The sequence below is a fragment of the Hordeum vulgare genome, chromosome 1H (genome assembly GCF_904849725.1).
Source record: "Hordeum vulgare subsp. vulgare chromosome 1H, MorexV3_pseudomolecules_assembly, whole genome shotgun sequence".
NCBI lineage: Eukaryota > Viridiplantae > Streptophyta > Magnoliopsida > Poales > Poaceae > Hordeum > Hordeum vulgare.
This window is the reverse complement of record NC_058518.1, coordinates 403,697,367-403,711,164: the sequence shown is the minus strand read 5'-3', so window position 1 is coordinate 403,711,164 and position 13,798 is coordinate 403,697,367.

Here is a 13,798-nt window from a genome sequence, read left to right as displayed (position 1 = left end):
ATATTTTACTCTCATAGTAAATATTGTTCTTGCACATTTTGCTTGAATATGCCATAGGAAACCATGAAAATATTTGCATATACATGTGATTACCTTCTATTACATTCGTAAAATGCATGGCAATGGAGTCTACGTCACTATTCCGAATTATAGTGTCATCCATCCATTAAGATGGATACCATAATTTATAACGAGTGTCTCAAACACTATTGCAAGATCCACATCACATTGTGGTCATTATTTTCATAGTGACAAAGCAATGTTAAAATTGCAAAGTCTATGTTTTTGGCCGTGACTCTAAAGTCACACTTTTTATCACGAATGAAGCCCAAAACATTAGCAACGATTTCATCGCATGCACTATATTGAAGGTTTACACCCCATGTTCACCAAGCATCACCTTGGCAGATTTTGCTCAACAAGATTATTTCGTCCCTATATTTCATTTTACTCCAAAAAGTAAATTAAATAATGCATGATCATTTCATGTAACACATGACTATTCTATTGAAGCACATATGCATTTTATATGTCGCCAACTTCACTTGGTTCTCAAACTAAGTACACAATGGATGAGTATAGATTCACCTTAAATATTCTCTCAAGAGAAACATGCTGCCATGAGCACATCGCGAATGATCTCCCATTCATTTTTCAAAGACATCAAGTCTTATCGCGGCTCACAATTCTGTCACCTTAATCAACTTCAAGTTGAGATCTCATGATCAAAATCTACATATGCAGCTTCGATTGAAAATCCATTAATACACTTTACATCCTGATGGGGTATAGTCCTAGGGTAGGGTCATAGGCCTGCCCCGAAGGTCCTACCCAAGGACTACCCCTCATAAGGGACAAGGCCCTTAGTCAGCTCCGACTGAACTAAGGAGTTCCCATCATCGAGTCGGTGCCGATCCCCGATCATCCAGTCGGAGACTAGCATTCGGAGTATATCAAACTAACCGACTGGATTCCACTCTGTACGTCGTAACCCCCCTGGAGGGAAACGGTCATACGTTTCCATATGCCTTTATTAGCATTTAAGACGTACGTTACCTGTAACGTAGGCATTTAATTGCCACTACTCCACCCCTGTACACCGGACCGTTGTGGAGGGCAGCGCACTCTATATAAGCCACCCTCCCCCACTGGTGCAGGGGTTAGCAATTCACTGTATTCTATATTCCACTCGACAACAAGCTCCCTGAGCACTGAGACGTATGGGCTATTACCTCCACCGCATAGGGGCCTGAACTCATACAACCTCGCCGTAGCTAAGGCTCTGCCCATCCCTTTCGTACCCCACACATCTACTGTCAGGCTTATACCCACGATAGTTGGCGCCCACCTTGGGGCAGGCGTCTAAGCGACTTCCGGCGAGTTTGCGACTACATCATTTCGTCATGTCGTCCTCCAACAGTCGGCTCCGGTGTCGACCTACACCGCCGTCACACGCTGCAACAAGCGGTCCCGCCGTCCGCGGCTCCAGCGTTGGGTGCAATACGCCCAGGCGCGCCAGAACTCGTCTTCATATGTGGCGGTTCTAGAGTCGGTTGTGGTTGCCCCGCCGTCCCAGCGCTCGGACTCGGTTCCGACTGAGTTTCCTTCCGAGTACGCGGGTCGCGGGCCTGCAGCAGAAGTACACATGGCCAACTCCCATGAAGATCCCCGTCAAGCTGGCCGGAACGAGCACGAGATCGGCGAAACGTCCGGCGCGCGTCGTCCGCCTCGCCGTTCTGCCAGTCGGCACACTCGGCGGAGCAACGTGGAGTTGTTCCGCACACCCCTCCTCAACTTGGCTGCGGCTGCCAAGATAGCCGATTCCCTTCAGCTGACTCATTCAGAAGCTGGCAGGAGGATCGAGCAAATCCGCGCCCTGTTGCACACGGCGCAGCTGCAAAATTCGGCTGTCTCCCAGTCGCACAACAGGATCCACAATAGTTCTGTTCATGCGAATGCGCATCGGTCAGTTCACAGCCCTCGTTCTCGTCAGCGACACAAAGGAGGCAGCCGTTCCATAAATCCCGAAGATCGTCGCCGTTCACGCACCCCTCCGCGGGGTGGGCCCTACGGGCCCCGACATCATGATGATCGGCGTTCAGTCGATGACACTTACGACCCAAGGCCCGATGCGAGAGGGCATATCGCCCAGCGGAGGGTCGACAGGGGCCGAGCCCACCGCGATGGTTTCGATATTGACCGTCCGAGTGGAAGCAGGACCATCGTTTCTGGTCCCGAGTGTTTCAGTCGAGCCATCCGTTCGGCTGACATCCCTCCCAACTTCCGATTGGCGATGGGAATTAGCAAGTTTACAGGAGAGTCCAAGCCAGAAACGTGGTTGGATGATTACCGAGTGGCAGTCCAGATCGGAGGAGGAGACGACCATGTCGCCATGAAGCACCTCCCTCTGATGCTCGACGGCTCGGCGCGAGCGTGGCTGAACCAGTTGGCCCCCTCAATCATCTACAGCTGGGCAGATCTGGCCTCAGTGTTCATCAGGACCTTCGAAGGGACGTGCAAGCGCCCTGTTGGCCTCGTGGAGCTCCAGCACTGCGTCCAGAAGCAGAATGAGCCCCTGCGTGATTTCATTCAACGTTGGACAACTCTCTACCACACGGTGGAGAACGTCACAAAGCATCAAGCAGTTTGCGCCTTCAAGGCAAGCGTGCGGTACAGGGATCTGTACCTGAAGTTTGGCCGAACAGGTGACATCTCCATGAGCAAGATGATGGAGATAGCAGCACACTATGCAAATGGAGAAGAAGAGGACCACATCCAAAGCGGCAAGCACAAAACAGTCGCCGATGGAGATGGGAGTAACACTCGGAAGCAGAAGCAGAAAGCTCCGTCCACTCCGCACGCAGAAGCTGCAGCCGTAACCAATGCCAAGTTCAAGGGCAAAGGGAAGGCTTAGTTCACCCCCAAGAAGAAGCAGTTCAATAACCCCATCCTGGACCAGCCATGTCCGGTTCATACGAAGATGGATGAAGAGGGCAACCCCATATATGCGAAGCATACCACTCGACAGTGTCGCCTCCTGATCCAGGGGTTCAGCGAAGGGCAACCGAGTGAAAAGGACAATGAACAGGATGAGGAGGAGAAGGAAGATCCGTTCCCCAAGTCCATGCAACACAGATGATTTTTGCTGACGTTGAGAGCAAGAGTCGACTGAAGCTGGTGAACAGGGAGGTGAACATGGCCACCCCTACCAACCCCAAGTTCCTCAAATAGTCTCAGACTGCGATCACCTTTGACCAGTCAGATCATCCAGCACACGTACCCACCCTAGGGAGACAGGCTCTGGTCGTCGACCCGGTGGTGGAGGGAGTTCAACTGCGCAAAGTCCTCATGGACGGCGGCAGTGGCTTGAACATCATGTACGCCGACACTCTCAAGGGGATGGGCATTCCGATGTCCAAACTCAGCGAGAGCAGCATGCAGTTCCATGGAGTCGTCCCTGGACGAAAGGCCAAGTCACTCGGCCAGATCGCGTTGGACGTCGTTTTCGGCTCCGACAAGAACTTCCGCAAGGAAAAGCTGACGTTCGAAGTGGCCGACTTCCAGAGCGCTTACCACGCAATTCTGGGCCGCCCAGCGTATACATGTTTCATGGCCCGTCCATGTTACGTATACCTGAAGCTGAAGATGCCAGGCCCGAAGGGTGTGATCACCATCACAGGCAATCGGCAGCGAGCCGAAGAGTGTCTGCAGCAGGGATCAAGAATCGCCGACCAGTAGATGGCCGTCCTCGATCTTGATGAGTACAAGAAAACAGTCGACCGCGCTGACTTGATGCGTTCGAAGAAGCCAGCTTCGGAGTCTGCATTCCAGTCGGCGGGAGAGACGAAGAAGGTCAGCATCCACCCGACGGACGACACTGCTGCCCCGACGAACATCTCCACCACCCTCGATCCTAAATAGGAAGCCGAGCTCACCCAATTCCTCCGTGAGAACTGGGACATCTTCGCATGGAAACCCTCTGACATGCCAGGTGTACCCATGGAGTTGGCTGAGCACCGACTGCATGTGGATCCCACCGCCCGGCCTGTCCGAGAATGCCTGCGTCGGTCCGCCGCGCATAAGAGGAAGGCAATCGGAGAAGAGGTAGCCAAGCTTTTGGCAGCCAACTTCATTCGCGAGGTTCACCACTCCGAGTGGCTCGCCAATGTTTTCATGGTTCCCAAGAAGGACAAGTCGCTCTGAATGTGCATCGACTTCAAGCACCTCAATAAGGTCTGCCCGAAAGACCATTTTCCGCTCCCCCGCATCGATCAAATTGTCGATTCGACTGCGGGTTGCGAGTGTTTGTCATTTCTTGATGCCTACTCGGGCTATCATCAGATCCGTCTGTATGGCCCCGATGAATTAAAAACGGCCTTCATCACCCCATTCGGGTGCTTCTGCTACATCACTATGCCATTCGGTTTGAAGAATGCAAGAGCTACCTTTATGCGCATGATCCAAAAATGCCTCCTCGACCAGATCGGTCGGAATGTGGAGGCGTATATGGATGATATCGTTGTCAAGTCAGGCAAAGGTTCCGACCTGCTGACTGACTTGGCAGAAACATTCACCAACCTTCGTAGGTACGATATCAAGCTCAACCCCGCCAAATGTTCATTCGGCGTTCCCAGTGGAAAGTTACTCGGTTTCTTCGTTTCCGAACGAGGGATCGATGTCAACCCCGAAAAGATCGGGACCATCGTCCGAATGGAGAGGCCGGTCAGAATACACGATGTCCAACGGCTCACAGGTTGCCTAGCGTCTTTGAGCAGGTTCATCAGTCGACTCGGCGAGAAAGCACTTCCTCTGTACCGACTCATGAAGAAATCAGATACTTTCGAGTGGACAGACGAAGCCCAAGTCGCATTCGACGACCTCAAAGTCCTACTTTCCACCCAGCCGGTTCTTACTGCTCCGCTCAGTAAAGAGCCCCTTCTTCTGTATATCGCGGCTACAAATCAAGTCATCAGCACTGTTCTTACAGTCGAACGAGAAGAAGAAGGCAAAGCATACAAAGTTCAGCGGCCAGTGTATTACGTCTCCGAAGTCCTGACTCCTTCCAAGCAGAGGTATCCCCACTATCAAAAACTTATCTACGGGATTTACATGACTGCGAAGAAGGTGGCCCATTATTTCCAAGACCACTCGGTGTCTGTCGTTTCTGATGCTCCGTTTTTGGAAATCCTCCACAATCGGGATGCATTAGGCCGAGTGGCGAAGTGGGCAATGGAGATGTTGTACTACGATATCAAGTTCGAGGCCAAGAAAGCTATAAAGTCTCAAGCCCTAGCTGACTTCATAGCAGAATGGGTAGAACATCAGCAACCGACCCACATCTACTCGGCTCATTGGACAATGTTCTTCGATGGGTCCAAGATGTTGAATGGCTCCGGCGCTGGCGTTGTGATCGTATCGCCAAAGGGCGACAAACTCAAATATGTGCTGCAGATACACTTTGATTCTCCAACAATGAGGCAGAGTATGAAGCTCTCCTTTATGGACTGCGTATGGCCATCGCACTCGGCGTCCGTCGCCTCATGGTCTATGGCAATTTGGATTTGGTGGTTAATCAAGTGATGAAAGAGTGGGACGACAGGAACCCCACCATGACCACATATTGCAATGCTTTGAGGAAGCTCGAGAAGAAGTTTGAAGGTCTAGAACTCCACCATGTTCCACGACTGAAGAACCAAGCAGCTGATGAGTTGGCAAAACTCGGATCCACTCGGAAACCAGTCCCGAGTGACGTATGCCTCGAGCACCTCCACCTTCCCTCAGTCAAAGAAGATCCTTTCACAGAGGAACCAGTACAACCAAAGAGTTCGACAGATCCGACTGAAGTCGACGTACCTGCTGTGGTTGATCTGATCATGGAGATTCTTGTTGTCATCCCCGATTGGACTATGCCGATCATTGCATATATCCTGAGGCAGGAATTACCAGAAGAAGAAGTCCACGCCAGGCAGATAGTCCGCAGGTCGAAGTCGTTCACTGTCATTGATGGCCAGTTGTACAAGGAAAGCATTTCAGGCGTTCTTCAACGATGCATCTCCCTAGAGGAGGGACAGTTAATCCTGGAAGATATTCACTCAGGAACCTACGGTCATCACGCCTCTTCGAGAGCGATCATCGCCAAAGCATTCAGAGTTGGTTTCTTCTGGTTGCACGCAAATGAAATGGCTAAAGATATGGTCGACCAATGTGAAGGATGTCAGTTCTACTCCAACAAGTCCCACAAGCCAACATCTGCATTGAAGACAATCCCTCTTGTGTGGCCATTTGCAGTATGGGGATTAGATACAGTCGGTCCATTCAGGACAGGCCAAGGAGGATACACACATCTGTGGGTGGCAGTCGACAAGTTCACAAAATGGATTGAAGTCAAGCCCATTAAGAAGCTCGACGCCCTAACAGCCATCAAGTTTGTCAGGGACATCATCTCCAGATTCGGGGTACCTCACAGCATAATCACGGACAACGGGACAAACTTTGACTCGGACAGATTCAAAGGTTTCTGTGCAAGCCAAGGTATCCGAGTGGATTTTGCATCTGTGGCGCATCCTCAAACAAATGGTCAAGCAGAGCGGGCGAATGGACTTATTCTGCAAGGTTTGAAGCCCCGACTCCTGCGAGAGGTGGGACATGCCGCTGGCGCATGGGTTACCGAGCTATCTTCAGTGCTTTGGGGTCTCCGCACAACCCCGAATAGATCTACAGGGCAATCACCGTTCTTCCTCGTTTACGGAGCAGAAGCGGTCCTTCCGAGTGACTTGCTCCACAATGCTCCACGAGTCGAACTCTTCTCCGAAGCTGAAGCAGAACAAGCAAGGCAAGACGGAGTGGACCTTCTAGAGGAGGAGCGCGAGATGGCGCTGACTCGCTCAACCATTTATCAGCAAGATCTGCGGCGTTTTCACGCGCGACACGTCAGGAGTCGTACATTCCAAGCAGGCTACCTGGTGCTCCGAGTGGATCAGCAAAGACCTCACAAGTTGGCTCCCGCCTGGGAAGGACCCTTCATCATCTCCAAGGTGCTGAACAAGGGAGCATACATACTCTACAACATCAACAGGGAGACAGACGAGCCGCGAGCATGGAACGGAGATCTCCTGAAGCGCTTCTACACGTGACCGTCGACTGAAGCAATGTAAAGAACAAGTATTGGTGAAATAATATAAAGCAGATTGAGTTTTTGCAGATTCAAAGTTCTTCCGCGGTCGCATACTCCGGTCTCAAAAAAAACTTAGCTGCAATCAAGAATCGCCTAAGTATTAACTTCCTCCGAGTGCGCACTTAACGTCACACTCGGGGACTTAGCTGCGATCCAGAATCGCCTAAGTATTAACTTTCTCCGAGTGCGCACTTAACGTCACACTCGGGGACTTAGCTGCGATCCAGAATCGCCTAAGTATTAACTTTCTCTGAGTGCGCACTTAACGTCACACTCGGGGACTTAGCTGCGATCCAGAATCGCCTAAGTATTAACTTTCTCCGAGTGCGCACTTAACGTCACACTCGGGGACTTAGCTGTGATCCAGAATCGCCTAAGTATTACCTTTCTCCGAGTGTGCACTTAACGTCACACTCGGGGACTTAGCTGCGATCAAGAATCGCCTAAGTAATAACTTTCTCCGAGTGTGCACTAAACGTCGCACTCGGAGACTTAGCTGCGATCAAGAATCGCCTAAGTACTCAATTTCTCCGAGTGTGCACTAAACGTCGCACTCGGAGACTTAGCTGCGATCAAGAATCGCCTAAGTACTCAATTTCTCCGAGTGTGCACTAAACGTCGCACTCGGGGACTTAGCTGCGATCAAGAACCGCCTAAGTACTAACTTTCTCCGAGTGTGCACTAAACGTCGCACTCGGGGACTTAGCTGCGATCAAGAATCGCCTAAGTAATAACTTCCTCCGAGTGTGCACTAAACGTCGCACTCGGAGACTTAGCTGCGATCAAGAATCGCCTAAGTACTAACTTTCTACGAGTGTGCACTGAACGTCGCACTCTGGGACTTAGCTGCGATCAAGAATCGCTGAAATGGGAAAGCTTCCCGCGACTATATCCTACAGATACACTGGGGGACTCAGCAGACCCTCATTGAGGCTCATGTGGATGTCAAAACAACTGACAATTACATGAGTAGCAGAACCTCATTGAGGCTCATGTGGATGTCAAAACAACTGACAATTACATGAGTAACAACTCGCTCCGAGTGCAGCATGTCCGTCGCACTCGAAGACTTAGCCGCGATCATGAATCGCCTAAGTACTCTATTACCTTCGAGTGTATCCTACAGATCCACTCGGGGACTTAGCAGACCCTCATTGAGGCTCATGTGGATGTCAAAACAACTGACAATTACATGAGTAGCAGACCCTCATTGAGGCTCATGTGGATGTCAAAACAACTGACAATTACATGAGTAGCAGAACCTCATTGAGGCTCATGTGGATGTCAAAACAACTGACAACTACATGAGTAACAACTCGCCCCGAGTGCGACCTGATAGTCGCACTTGACAACTTCGCTGCGATCACGTATCGCCCAAGTACTCTATGACCTTCGAGTGTGTCCTACAGATACACTCGGTGATCCTACAGATCCACTCGGAGATTTTACAAGACCCTCAGTGAGGCTCATGCAGATGTCAAGACAACTGACATACTCCGCATGTTTGCCTTTGGCTTCACCAAGAAACGCCAAACAAAAACACGAGTCAAAATCGTCTCAACAACTCTTTGGCAAAAGAAGAGCAAAAGATTCGATTCAAATTCAAAGTTCACATAAAGATAGTTGGCTCGGTGTGGATCAAGCTTATCCACACCGAACCAAGAATGTGACGGCCAACAGCAGTGGCCAAAAGTTTCTTACAAATCAACACTCGGCATACCGAGGATAAAGTTTTCTCAAACAACGTCAGGACTGGCGCCGGGACTGGCAGGCTCTACGAATGTGTCCAGGTCGATCCCGTCGGCGATGCGAGTGGCGCTCTCAAGGAAGGTTTCCATGAAGTCTTCGAACCGAAGTTTCTTCGTGTTGGCGACCTGCAACGCTTTCAGCTTCTCTTCGCACACCTCCTTGCAATGCACTCGGACCAGGGACAGTGCAACGTCTGCACCACAGCGAGCCGCATATTTCTTCCATGACTGCACTCGGTTTGGGACCTCCTCCAGCCGAGTCATCAAGCCTTCCATCTCATACCGAGACTCGTCTTCAAGCCAAAGCTCCTTGTCGATCCGGCCGACGACTTCTCTCAGTCGACCGATGAAAGGCCCAACTTTGCCCAGGCAAATGTGCGCTCGGAGCAGATCTCGATTGGCATCCTCGCCGAGTGGAATGTTCTCGCGAATCGACCGCTCCACGTCAGCTGCTTCAGCCTCAGCGTCCATGCAAAAATCTGCAAACACAGGACAAGCAAACAATAAGCGCCGAGTGTAACACACATACCACAAGCACTCGGAAAAACAGGACTTACCACCCAGAAGCGTTGTCATCTGCCGGGCCCAGTCACTGACATATTTTTCCTGCGCTATACACCGCCTCTTCAGCACCTTCATTTGTCCCATCAGCTCGGACCTATGCGTTTTCATCCTCTCCACTTCAGCAGTCAATGCCTTGTTTGCTTCGCGGGCCTGCTCCAACGACTTCTCTCGTTCCACCAGCACATCCTTCATTCCATCCATGGCAACCATCGCTGCATCCAGCTCACCAGCAAACTGAACCTTTTCAGCCCTAAGAGTCTCGTACGCTGTCCCCATCTCTCAAGTTTTCTGCCAGCCAGCGCCAAGAGATGATCAGACAAATCCAACAATAAAAAGTCTAAGTTCTTCAGACCCCTGCCGACGCAAGCAGTCGACAGCGGTCTCGGGGACTACACCCAGTGGGTTCACTGAGAGTGACCCCACTGGCATGAAACTCAAACAGGTCCGCCCTATTGAGCTACACGACAACACCTACACCTACGAGGCTAATACTACCCGACCTGAGTAAACTTACTCTCGGGGACTCATAGAGTCGAGGTACTCCGAGTGCCCCAACTGTTAGCATTCGACCAGATTAATTATGGATCTGATCACGTCAAAGACCATATGTATAAAGACAACTGCCGGTGCAAGCACTCGACAGAAGTCTCGGGACTACACCCACTGGGTTCACTAAGAGTGAACCCATTGCAAAAATCATACGGTATCCAAGCACACCCAGTGGGTTACAAGAGAAAAGTAAATACTTACTAGCCCACTTACTTGGATATCGTCCTGCAGCTCCAAGCTCCGCTGGTACACGGATGCGATGGAGTCGTACGCCTTCTTGGCTTCTCCCGCCATTAGCTCCGCCTGCACCATGGCCCCCTTGGCCGCTCCCACCTGATCCTCTAGGAGGCGCTGGACGTTATACTCGACATTCGACGGGCCTGGCATTGTTGGAGGCTCCTTGGGCATCCCAAGGCTTGCTCCAGTCAGTTCAGCAGCAACCAGCGCCGCTTCAGTCGACGGCATCGCCTCAGTCGGCGACACGTCCGCGGCGAGAGCAGTAACTGGTGGAGCAGCCTCAAGGACAGGCACCGTAGCTTGCTCAGACCTTCCCTAGTCACCCTCATCCACAAAAATCGCCCATGAGAGAAACCCGACCGAACGGCGTAAGATCACAGAAAAAAAGGCAAGACCGAAGACAGAATTCATGATGCAATAATGTAAACTCTCGGGATCGCTATAACGCACCTGGTTGGGACGAGACAACATTGTCCGTGTCCATGGGATCATCCCCCTGGCGCGCCGGAGAGGTGGCAGAGGTGGCAACTCTGTCGAGTGAAATTCATTCGACCATCAAACAGGAGTTCAATCGAATATCAGGAGAAGTTAGAAGAACAATGCACTTACGTTGAGGTGACGGGAACGATGACCCTCATCCGCGGCAAAGCCTTCCGAGGTTTAGACCCGCTCGGTTTGGCCACCTTGGAAGGCTGACTCGCAGGCTCGGCAGCAGCGTCCCTGGTCCTTTTGGTGCTCCGGGCACTCGGGACCACGGGAACAATCGGCGGGGCGCTCAAGGATGCTGGAGGGGCCGAGGGAGCTGCAGGCTCATGTCGGCGCTTGGTTCGATGCTCTGGCGGCGGGGGTGGCGAGTTCTGCTCTTCATCTTCCTCCTCCTCTTCACCAGATCCCTCCTCCGTCTCTCCACTGTCGGAGACGTACTCGACGCTTTCCACACTACCCTCCTGGCTGCCCTCCTCCTCCTCCTCGGCCGGGTTCCTGTTCGAGATGGGAGAGAACCAGTTGGTCCACTTCTGCATAAAATACAATCGGTGACATCAGACGTCAGACGGTGATTCAACACAACGATAAATCTAAGACAGTTATGTGCACTCGACAAGTTGTACTCACCTCGTTCGGAGGAGGGTTGTCCGCGCAGAAAGCCTTCACTCGCCGGGACCCTCTGGGGTTCTCGCAGGCGCCTGTGATCTGGAGCACCCACGACGCCACTGTCTCCCCAGTCACGCACTCGACGTTGGTCCGAGTGGAGTCTTCGGGTCCCGTGTAATGCCACATGGCGTGGTCTCGGGCTTGCAGTGGTTGGATGCGCCGGCCGAGGAAAACCTCCAGCAAATCTATGCCGATGACTCCCTTTCTGACGACATCTAGGAGTGCATCGACCAGGGGCTGGATACGGATCTTCTCCGCCTTCGTGGCATTCGGGCAAGCGACGTCCTGGCAGTAGAACCATGTCGACTGCCAGTTCTTAACCGATTCACTCAGCTGAAGAGCGGGATAACTACTTTTGCTCTTCTTTTGGAAGCCTAAACCCCCACAGAGTTGGAGAAGGTGAGTCTTATCATCCGACCGATTAAGTCATTTGATAGTTTGGGACCTAGCAGAGAAGATATGTTTGAAAAGCCCCCAATGGGGGGGACAACCGATGAAGCACTCGCACAAGACTACGAAAGCAGAGAGATGGGCAATGGCATTCGGGGGAAAGTGGTGGAGCTGCGCCCCAAAGTGGTTCATTATGCCTTTGAAGAAAGGGTGCGGAGGCAGGGAGAAACCCCGATGCACGTGGCTGAGCAGCAGGACGCGCTCCCCCTCCCGGGGCGCCGGCTCGGTTTCGCCCTCCGCCGGCAACCTCCATGATTTGTGCGCGATCATCCCGTGCTCCACCAGCTCCAGCAGGTCCTCTTCCGCCACCGTGGAGGGGAGGAAGTCCCCCTGGATCCACCCCGCCGAAAGCGTTCGTTGCTTCCGCGCAGGAGCCGCCGCCTTCCCCCTCTTCTTTCGCGCCTCTAGCTTGCTGGTCTGCCCCTTCGTCATGACGGGAGCTGCGGATTCGCGAGGGAGATGGAGAAGGAAGAAGCTTGGGGTGCGCAGAGGACGGCGAAGGAAGCGGAGCAAAGGCGAGATGTCTGGCGAGCGTAACGAAAAACCCTCGCCGTTGGGATTTAAGTAAGGTTCCGACTGGGCCACTGGAAAGTGGCCCCGAAATCTTATCCACTGACCGACCGCGGCGATATCAGTGGAGAAGATGAAGGCGCGGGAATTGAGGCATCAGGCGCTACTCGAGCGCGATGTCGTCATCCCCGCTGAGCGCGCGGTAACCGAAATTTGAGGATCCCGGGAAATCCGCCGCTGTCAGTTGACTGGTCACGTCAGAAGATACCACGGAAGCACTCGGTTACCGACAATTCGTTTCACGAATACTTCCACTCGGATCGTTGGTCATAAAAGGTAAAATGGATCCGGGCAAGCAACGCCAAAGCCACATCCGTACCAGTCGGATCCGAACTTCAAGCATCGCTTCGTCGTTCCAACCCCAATCCATTCGGGGACTAATGATGGGGTTATAGTCCTAGGGTAGGGTCATAGGCCTGCCCCGAAGGTCCTACCCAAGGACTACCCCTCATAAGGGACAAGGCCCTTAGTCAGCTCCGACTGAACTAAGGAGTTCCCATCATCCAGTCGGTACCGATCCCCGATCATCCAGCCGGAGACTAGCATTCGGAGTATATCAAACTAACCGACTGGATTCCACGCTGTACGTCGTAACCCCCCTGGAGGGAAACGGTCATACGTTTCCATGTGCCTTTATTAGCATTTAAGACGTACGTTACCTGTAACGTAGGCATTTAATCGCCACTACTCCACCCATGTACACCGGACCGTTGTGGAGGGCAGCGCACTCTATATAAGCCACCCTCCCCCACTGGTGCAGGGGTTAGCAATTCACTGTATTCTATATCCCACTCGACAACAAGCTCCCTGAGCACTGAGACGTAGGGCTATTACCTCCACCGCAGAGGGGCCTAAACTCATACAACCTCGCCATAGCTAAGGCTCTGCCCATCCCTTTCGTACCCCACACATCTACTGTCAGGCTTATACCCACGACACATCCTCTAATGATGGTACTACCATTTTCCATGATGAAGGAACATGGAATTTCTTAAAATCATCATATTCACCCAACGGGTGCTATACCATTGTTTCAAATATTTGCTAGTATTGAGTAGCAAGTCCGTGGTCACAAAAGAGAACCATGAGGAATTCAAAGTAAAGTGGAGGATAAAGACAACCAATGACAGAATTACCGTTTAATTGGGAATTGATCATTCCCAAATGATCACAAAGACAACACTTAAGTTTGTCAAATGTGTGGTTACATAAATATCGTACATATGATTACAAACCCTCAAACATATGGTCAAACCACACCACGAATTTATTAAAAGGCAAATAAGTTCATTGGAATATTTGAAAATTTGCAAACATACGACCAGAAACTATTCTGGTAAATGATGTTCTTGAG